The sequence below is a fragment of the Eriocheir sinensis genome, chromosome 12 (assembly GCF_024679095.1).
Source record: "Eriocheir sinensis breed Jianghai 21 chromosome 12, ASM2467909v1, whole genome shotgun sequence".
In the NCBI taxonomy this organism is placed as follows: domain Eukaryota; kingdom Metazoa; phylum Arthropoda; class Malacostraca; order Decapoda; family Varunidae; genus Eriocheir; species Eriocheir sinensis.
In genome coordinates this window covers 10,436,140-10,445,907 of record NC_066520.1, presented here as the reverse complement: position 1 = coordinate 10,445,907, position 9,768 = coordinate 10,436,140, and the positions used below count along the sequence as shown (strand labels likewise).

The 9,768-nt window shown below is 43.9% G+C and overlaps 2 long non-coding RNA genes across 8 annotated transcripts; one reads left to right on the top strand and one right to left on the bottom strand.

Annotated features, from left to right (window-relative positions):
- The first annotated feature begins 6,254 nt into the window (after window positions 1-6,254).
- LOC126997384 (uncharacterized) lies at window positions 6,255-7,238 on the top strand. 4 transcript variants are annotated; one of them, XR_007752070.1, is made up of 3 exons: window positions 6,255-6,400; window positions 6,527-6,594; window positions 6,935-7,238. It is a non-coding gene; the product is annotated as an uncharacterized LOC126997384 (long non-coding RNA). The 4 variants fall into 4 exon arrangements; XR_007752069.1 differs by lacking the exon at window positions 6,527-6,594 and adding an exon at window positions 6,595-6,730 and having other exon boundaries at window positions 6,270-6,400; XR_007752068.1 differs by having other exon boundaries at window positions 6,275-6,400; window positions 6,527-6,730.
- Window positions 6,280-7,039, bottom strand: LOC126997385 (uncharacterized). Of its 4 annotated transcripts, none has more exons than XR_007752073.1 (3): window positions 6,899-7,039; window positions 6,492-6,694; window positions 6,280-6,428 (listed from the first exon to the last, which is right to left on the bottom strand). It is a non-coding gene; the product is annotated as an uncharacterized LOC126997385 (long non-coding RNA). The 4 variants fall into 4 exon arrangements; XR_007752074.1 differs by having other exon boundaries at window positions 6,492-6,626; window positions 6,831-6,951; XR_007752071.1 differs by having other exon boundaries at window positions 6,492-6,626; window positions 6,763-6,905.
- Window positions 7,239-9,768: the final 2,530 nt, after the last annotated feature.

The following is a 9,768-nucleotide window of genomic DNA, read 5'->3' as shown; positions in this document are numbered from 1 at the left end:
ACACTGGGAAAAAGAAAAGAGAAATAGAGTAAGTGGCTGGAGTAGGTAGGAAGACACCTACCGAACGGGCGCAAGCCACTCCCGGTGAGGTATATATGGGAGGTGAGAAGGGAGCTGAAGCCCTCCTAAGACCCTTCCCATGTCCTCACTAACCGTTTCCCTATTGTCTCACCAACACCGGAGAGTAGTTCAGCATGCTCTCTAAAGACAGATCCTCTCTTTATCCACACCACACTACATTCACACAACATATACACCTTTTCCCAAAATTAAAATTACAAAATGGCGCACATACACCAAGTCTCGGAGTCCCCGCCTGGGGGGGGGGGACCACAAATTCCCCCAGGGAGGACTCCCCTTCTGGCTGCCGACCCGAGAGGTGTCTTGATAACTCCTCGAACCTCTTTCTTCTCAATTTCTGCAACATTCGCGGTCTTCGCTCTAATTTTCAGTCTGTGGAACATCATCTCTCCTCCTCTAAACCTCACCTTCTCTTCCTTACCGAAACACAGGTTTCTGAGGCTACTGACAGCAATCTCTACTCTGTTCCCTCCTACTATCTCTATTCTAAATTTCAATCCAAAGCTGGATGTTGCGCCTACGTGCGCAACGACATCACTTGCTCTCGTGCCCACGACGTTGACTCTTCTGAATTTTCCACCATCTAATTTTCCCTATTGTCTCACCAACACCGGAGAGTAGTTCAGCATGCTCTCTAAAGACAGATCCTCTCTTTATCCACACCACACTACATTCACACAACATATACACCTTTTCCCAAACTTAAAATTTCAAAATGGCGCACATACACCAAGCCTCGGAGTCCCCGCCTGGGGGGGGGACCACAAATTCCCCCAGGGAGGACTCTCCTTCTGGCTGCCGACCCGAGAGGTGTCTTGATAACTCCTCGAACCTCTTTCTTCTCAATTTCTGCAACATTCGCGGTCTTCGCTCTGATTTTCATTCTCTGGAACATCATCTCTCCTCCTCTAAACCTCACCTTCTCTTCCTTACCGAAACACAGGTTTCTGAGGCTACTGACAGCAATCTCTACTCTGTTCCCTCCTACTATCTCTATCCTAAATTTCAATCCAAAGCTGGATGTTGCGCCTACGTGCGCAACGACATCACTTGCTCTCGTGCCCACGACCTTGACTCTTCTGAATTTTCCACCATCTGGCTAAGACTTCATTGTCACTCTATTACTAAATACATCTGTGCTGTTTATCTCTCACCTAACTCTACCAACTATGTAAAATTCTTTGACTATTTGAATTCTAAAGTGGAGCACATCTTGACCCACTCTCCCTTCGCTGAAATCTCCATCCTAGGAGATTTCAATGTTCACCACCAGCTTTGGCTTTCATCCTCTTTCACTGACCATCCTGGTGAACAAGCCTACAACTTTGCTATCCTCAACGACCTAGAGCAGTTGGTCCAGCACCCTACACGTATTCCCGACCGTCTTGGAGACCGGCCCAACATTCTAGACCTCTTCCTTACCTCAAACCCTTCTGCTTATTCTGTCAAACTGTTCTCTCCGTTGGGCTCCTCCGATCACAATCTTATTTCTGCATCCTGTCCTATCGCTCCTGTACACCCTCTGGACCCACCGAAGAGGCGATGCTTCTGGCATGTTGCTTCAGCTCGGTGGGACGACCTGATGATGTACTTTTCCAATTTCCCGTGGAATGATTATTACTTCCAGGATAGAGACCCCTCTGTGTGTGCACAGCGCATCACAGAGGTGATTGTCTCTGGAATGGAGGCATACATTCCTCGTTCTTTCTCTACTCCTCACGCTAAAATCCTTGGTTTATTCACGCTTGTTCTCGTGCTGTCAATGATAGAGAGGTAGCTCACAAAAGGTACCAGAGCCTTCAAACTAATGCTAATTATGAACTTTACATTTCTGCCCGAAATCGTGCCAAATCTATTCTCCGACTAACCAAAAATTCTTTCATTAATAGAAAATGCCAAAACCTTGCTTTCTCTAACTCTTCCCGTGACTTCTGGCATCTAGCCAAAAACATCTCCTCCAACTTCACTTCTTCATCTTTCCCTCCACTCCTCAGTCCTGACGGCAACACTGCCGTCTCATCTATTTCTAAGGCTGAATTCTTCTCTCAAACTTTTTCTAAAAACTCCACTCTGGACGATTCTGGGCATATTCCTCCTACTCATCCCCCCTCTGACTCCTTTATGCCTGTTATAAAGATTCTTCAAAATGATGTTTTCTATGCCCTCTCTGGCCTCAATCCTCAGAAGGCTTATGGACCTGATGGAGTGCCTCCTATTGTCCTTAAAAACTGTGCCTCCGTGCTGTCACCCTGCCTGGTCAAACTCTTTCGCCTCTGCCTGTCAACATCTACCTTTCCTTCTTGCTGGTAGTATGCCTTCATACAGCCTGTGCCTAAGAAGGGTAACCGCTCCAATCCCTCAAACTACCGTCCTATAGCTTTACTTTCTTGTCTATCTAAAGCTTTTGAATCAATCAGCACCTTTCCACTTCTGACCTTCTATCTGATCGCCAGTATGGGTTCCGCAAGGGGCGTTCTACCGGTGATCTCCTAGCCTTCTTAACTGACTCCTGGTCATCCTCTCTTAGCCGTTTCGGTGAAACTTTTGCTATTGCGCTGGACATATCAAAAGCTTTTGATAGGGTCTGGCACAAATCTTTGCTTTCCAAACTACCCTCCTACGGTTTCTATCCTTCTCTCTGTACCTTTATCTCCAGTTTCCTTTCTGCCCTTTCTATTTCTGCCATGGTAGACGGTCACTGTTCTTCCCCTAAATCTATTAACAGTGGTGTCCCACAGAGTTCTGTCCTATCTCCCACTCTTTTTCTGTTGTTCATTGATGATCTTCTTTCCAAAACGAACTGTCCTATCCATTCCTACGCCGATGATTCCACTCTGCATTACTCAACTTCTTTTAATAGAAGACCCACCCTACAGGAACTTAACGACTCAAGGCTGGAGGCTGCAGAACGCTTAGCCTCAGACCTTACTATTATTTCCGATTGGGGCAAGAAGAACCTGGTGTCCTTCAACACCTCAAAAACACAGTTTCTCCACCTATCCACTCGACACAATCTTCCAAACAACTATCCCCTATTCTTTGACAACACCCAGCTATCACCTTCCTCAACACTAAACATCCTCGGTCTATCCTTAACTCAAAATCTCAACTGGAAACTTCATATCTCATCTCTTACTAAATCAGCTTCCTCGAGGCTGGGCGTTCTGTACCGTCTCCGCCAGTTCTTCTCCCCTGCACAATTGCTGTCCATATACAGGGGCCTTGTCCGCCCTCGTATGGAGTATGCATCTCATGTGTGGGGGCTCCTCTCACAGCTCTTCTGGACAGAGTGGAGGCTAAGGCTCTTCGTCTCATCAGCTCTCCTCCTCATACTGATAGTCTTCTACCTCTTAAATTCCGCCGCAATGTTGCCTCTCTATCTTCTATCGATATTTCCACGCTGACTGCTCTTCTGAACTTGCTAACTGCATGCCTCCCCCCCTCCCGCGGCCCCGCTGCACTCGACTTTCTACTCATGCTCATCCCTATACTGTCCAAACCCCTTATGCAAGAGTTAACCAGCATCTTCACTCTTTCATCCCTCACGCTGGTAAACTCTGGAACAATCTTCCTTCATCTGTATTTCCTCCTGCCTACGACTTGAACTCTTTCAAGAGGAGGGTATCAGGACACCTCTCCTCCCGTATTTGATCTTACTTTCGGCCACCTCTTTTGCTTCTTTTTCAGGAGCAGCGAGTAGCGGGCTTTTTATTTATTATTGTTTTCTTTTTTTGTGTGCCCTTGAGCTGCCTCCTTTGTTGTAAAAAAAAAAAAAAATACATCTTCAGACTAAATTTTGTCTGAAGATGTAATATACGAAAGTACTTACTATATTTCTCTTTTCTTTTTCCCAGTGTGGTATGTCTACATATATATATATATATATATATATATATATATATATCTATATATATATATATATATATATATATATATATATATATATATATATATATATATATATATATATATATATATATATATATATATATATATATATATATATATATATATATATATATATATATATATATCAGGGGTGGATCAAATACAATTGTATTTGTATTTGAATTGTTTTTAAATACAGTTTTAATGTATTTGTATTTGTATTTGTATTTGTATTTTGACATCCAGAGAAAAAAGTATTTTGTATTTGAATTTGTATTTTGGCACCCAGAGAAAAAGTATTTGTATTTGTATTTTGGCACCAGAAAAAAAGAATTTTGTATTTGTATTTATATTTCGAGTCAAAACCATTTGAGGAGGATAAATACTGTTAAGAAAATAGAAAAAGAAATAATGTTAAGCCGCGTTAAGGCGGAGGAGGAAACAGATGAAGGTTGAAGGCGAAGGAGGAAAGGATTAACGTCAGATCACGGGGAAAGCGGAGTAAGGAGAACATTAAGGTTGAAGGCGGAGGGGGAAAAAAATTAAGGGTGGGGAGTAAGGAGGAAATTAACCTCAGGTCACATGGAGGAGGAGTAGGAGAGGATTAAGGGAGTTACTGAGGGATGGGTGGCTCGGAAGAAGGATCCGCCCGCAAAAATGTGTGACGTCACGGAAATGGGAGGCATAGGGGATGAGATGTGAGTGAAGACGACGAGAGAGACAGTAAACCGATCTACTGCTTTAACTTGGCAAATGCACTACGATCACCTATCAAAAAGAGGTTGCATCCATTTCTTGAGCGGACTGATGTCATTGCCGCAGCTGTCATGGGCCCCAGGTTTAAGCTGGCATGGATGCCATGTAAGAAAATGCAAAAGGAAAAAGTTTCGAAGATTGTGTACCTAATTATTTCCGAGTCAACTCAGTCGACTTTGAAGAAGAAAACATTTCAAGAGAGTGAGCCTTTCGTCTTTTCGGCTGGCATGAGTGCAACACGACCTCGTCTTTTTGCCTACATGCCTCCAGCTGGGCAAATGATGGCAAGTGCATCAACAAATGACACTACAGTGGTGAAGGCAGAACTTGAAACGTACCTAGAAGGTGTTTTGCCTTTTGATGTCAATCCACTGAGGTACTGGCGTGATGCAAAAAGCTTTAAAAATTTGAAGCACTTTGCCAAGAATATTCTAGGGTGCTGTGCAACAACATGGACGCCCCGGGAAGCATGGCACATCCACGAACATAAAAAGAAAAGTCCCCGCAGAGAAATTAAACAGCTGTCGTGATGATAACAGAAAAAGAGCAAAGGGCGGGAGGCGAGGGGGATGAAAGGGATGGAGGGAGATGAAGGGGAGGGAGAATGGAAAGGAAAGGGGGCTGATGAAGAAGTTTGAAAGAAATATATGTATAGAGAGCAAGGATGAAAGAAAGGGAGAAATAGAATTAAATAAAGAAGAGAAAAATAGAGGAACAGACGACTAAAGAGAAGTGGCAGCCCAATACAAATGTTAGGAAACTTTAGTGGGCCGTCCTCGTGAGTCAACACGCTCACTGGTGTACTCCCTCAGCAGGTGTGTCAATGCAATGTACCTGAAAGACGTTAATTGGTGAACCATTTCTTACTATGTAAAATCAATCAATCAGTCAGTCAGAGAAAGAAAATATAATTAAAAAGAAAAATTGGAAGTAAGAAAGAAAAGGGAAAAGGATGCTGCGCCGGAAGCCGCGGCGAGGATTCCTTATGATGCTTGTGCGCGTCCCCGAGGCCCATCGGTCCTTCATCCAAGAACCGATAAACGCGGTGACCGGCGTCTTCATGGCATTTATGATTAATTTTATAATCCAGTCTGGTAGTTTTAAGAAGCGAGTTCTTGCATCCGCCCTATTCGAATCGGCGGGGCGGTGGAGCGCCAGTGAGCCCAAGGTCTCCCTGGCGAGCATGGCAGGACTGGAGGGCTCCCGGCAGGACGCCTCGGCGTCCATCGGGACCCCGACGGAGGTGCCGGAGATCTTTCGGCTACAACGCCGGGCAGGTGGGGCTCGTCAGCCGTGGTAGGCAATCTGCCTAGGAGAGCAAACTCCGAACAACAAACCCGGGCAGGTGAGGTTCGTTAGCCGTGGTAGGCAATTCACCTAGGAGAGCAAACTCCGAACAATAAACCCGGGCAGGTGAGGTTCGTTAGCCGTGGTAGGCAATTCACCTAGGAGAGCAAACTCCGAACAATAAACCCGGGCAGGTTGGGCTCGTGAGCCGTCATAGGTAATACACCTAGGAGAGCAAACTCCGAACAATAAACCCGGGCAGGTGGAGGTCGTTAGCGAAAGCAGTTCATCTAGGAGAGCAAACTCCGATTACAAAACCGGGCAGGTGGAGGTCGTTAGCGTGAGCAGTTCACCTAGGAGAGCAAACTCCGATTACAAACCCGGGCAGGTGGAGGTCGTTAGCGAAAGCAATTCATCTAGGAGAGCAAACTCCGATTAAAAACCCGGGCAGGTGGAGGTCGTTAGCGAAAGCAGTTCACCTAGGAGAGCAAACTCCGATTACAAACCCGGGCAGGTGAGGTTCGTTAGCCGTGGTAGGCAATTCACCTAGGAGAGCAAACTCCGAACAATAAACCCGGGCAGGTTGGGCTCGTGAGCCGTCATAGGTAATACACCTAGGAGAGCAAACTCCGAACAATAAACCCGGGCAGGTTGGGCTCGTGAGCCGTCATAGGTAATACACCTAGGAGAGCAAACTCCGATCATAAAACCCGGGCAGGTTGGGCTCGTGAGCCGTCATAGGTAATACACCTAGGAGAGCAAACTCCGATCATAAAACCCGGGCAGGTTGGGCTCGTGAGCCGTCATAGGTAATACACCTAGGAGAGCAAACTCCGATCATAAAACCCGGGCAGGTTGGGCTCGTGAGCCGTCATAGGTAATACACCTAGGAGAGCAAACTCCGAACAATAAACCCGGGCAGGTGGAGCTCGTCAGCCGTGGTAGGCAGTCTGCCTAGGAGAGCAAACTCCGAACAATAAACCCGGGCAGGTGGAGCTCGTCAGCCGTGGTAGGCAGTCTGCCTAGGAGAGCAAACTCCGAACAATAAACCCGGGCAGGTGGAGCTCGTCAGCCGTGGTAGGCAGTCTGCCTAGGAGAGCAAACTCCGAACAATAAACCGGGGCTTGTGGTGCTCGTTAGATGTCGTAGACAATCCACGTGATGGGAACACCAAAGAAAAGGAAAATAAAAAGGAACACCAGAAAAAGGAAAATATAGTAACAAAACATCAAGAAAAGAAAAGAAAAAACACAGATCATCCACCTTCAGGCCCTAACATCTCCTAAATTATGGGTGAGTCTTTTCTGGGGAGAAAGAGGCTCATCCAGACCAAAGAACATCAAAAAGGGATGATATAGAAAGGAACACCAAAAAAAGGGGAAAAAGAGAAAAAACATCGCAAAAGAAAAGTAACAACAATAACAACAACGTCAAGAAAAGTAACATACAAAGAAACATCATCCACCATTCGGCCCCAAACTAACATCACCAAAATTATGGGTGGGTCTTTTCTGGGGAGAAAGAGGCTCATCCAGACCAAAGAACATCAACAAGAGGATGATATGAAATAAAAGAACATTAAAAAACACGAAGAAAAGAAATAAGAAGAAAAGGAACAGAAAAAAAACATCGGAAAAGAAAAACAAGAAGAAAAACATCAAGAGAAGAAAAATATAAGAAACATCATCCACCTTTCGGCCCCTAACTAACATCACCAAAATTATGGGTGGGTCTCTTCTGGGAGGAAAGCGGCTCACCCAGACCAACGAACATCAACAAGAGGATGATATGAAATAAAAGAACATCAAAAAAGAAAAAAACAACAGCAAGAAAACAAAGAAAAAGATAAAGAAAAGAAAAGGAAAAAGAAACAAAAAGAAAAAGTAAAACACCAAAACAAAAACAAAAAAATAATCCAAATAAATAAATAAACAAATACAGAATACAGTAAAATTAACGAACTAACTAACTAATTCAAACTGTCTAACTATTAAACTACCTATCTAACTACCTATCTAACTAAGGGTACTATACAAGGGTACTATTGGACTACCTATTAACTAACTATCAAATCATCTAACAATCGAACATGTATTTGTCTGACTCTTTATCTATTTATCTGCATGGCTATCTATCATTATGTTTATCTATCCATCTTTATTTTTTTCTTTTTGCAGTTAAGGAAGCAGCTCAAGGGCAAAAGTAGATAAAAAAAATTAAAAATCCGCATAAATAAAAATAAGTTCTATCTCTATATCTTTTATTTGTTAATTTGTTTATCTTATTTGTTCATCTTCTTTATTTGTTTACTTATCTAGTCCGTCATCAGTCATGGTCAGTTCTACTTTCACGTTTTCCTGCCACAATTTTTTTTTCATTGTGTAGTCCTTAGTTCCGGTCCGACCTTGAGCTGGAAGGGAAGGACGGGGACAGGTAGGCAAGAAGAGGGAGGGAGGGAGGGGGAGGTAGGACAGAGTAATAGGAAGAATTTGGATTATAATGGTTCCCCCCCCTCCCCCTCTGCAGTCAAAAAATAAAACGAAGAAAAGCGTCACGTAAAAAAAAAAAAAATAATAAATGGTAGCTAACAATGATAAAGAGTTTGTTAAAAAAAATGGAAATCGATGAGGTAAAGACTTGGCAGTTTTCTTTTCTTTCTTTCTTTCTTTTTTTCAACACAGAAGACAGAAAGCTCAAGGGCCAAAATAAGAGGATACAGAAAAAAAAGATCGCTACGTCACTGCTCCCCAATCTTTATCCTTTTGATTATCTGTGTCTTGAATGTGGCAGAGTAAGAGACTTTGTATAACTACTGATATTTGTCCTCTTCCGGGTATACCCCATTCACGGTGCTCAATAATGATGATAATAGTATAGCAGCAAGTAGTACGCAGTAGCTAGCGAGGCGGCACCTTTTAGCACTTCAGTTTCCGTCACAACCTTACGGCACATTTCTTAAACTTCGTCGAGCGTTTAAAACTCATTCTCCGCTCTCTATTGTTACGTACTTTACAGAGAGAGAGAGAGAGAGAGAGAGAGAGAGAGAGAGAGAGAGAGAATAGCAGGGGTGAGGAAAGAGTGGGAATACGCGTTTCAGTCCTGATTGTGTGTGTGTGTGTGTGTGTGTGTGTGTGTGTGTCCTTGAAAAAAAAATGAACCTTTTTTTTTTTTCGGTCAAATTCAGCCTTAACACAGAGGCGGCCATTTCGATGACTACGCAGACGACGTTGAAGAAAAAAAAGAGAAAAAAAAAAGAACCAAAACAGAGAATAACTGACGACCAGTTTCAGTGATCACTTGACTCGGGTCTCCAAGCGCTGCAAGACCTTGGCGGAGAGAGAGAGAGAGAGAGAGAGAGAGAGAGAGAGAGAGAGAGAGAGAGAGAGAGAGAGAGAGTATATGTGTGTTAACCATTGCACTTAGCCATGACACCAAAGGAAGAAAACTGAAGGTAAAGTTAAAGGCGGGTGCATACGCTATTCTTCTTACGCTGTCTTCTCACGTATAGTTGACTGCTCTTTCGGCCACCTCTTCGGATTCTTTACAGGAGGAGCGAGTAGCGGGCTTTTTTTTATTGTTGTTTCCTTTCTGTGTGCCCTTGTGCTGTCTCCTTTGCTGTAAAAAAAAATAGCTGTGTGTGGCTGCGGTAGGTACTCATCTCCGCACCGTTGACCCTTTGAGCTTGTGGTAGGCAAGAACCTGTTAGTTACCGGCACCATCTGAGAGGGTGTTTAGTAAGGCCGGCAATTTTTACAC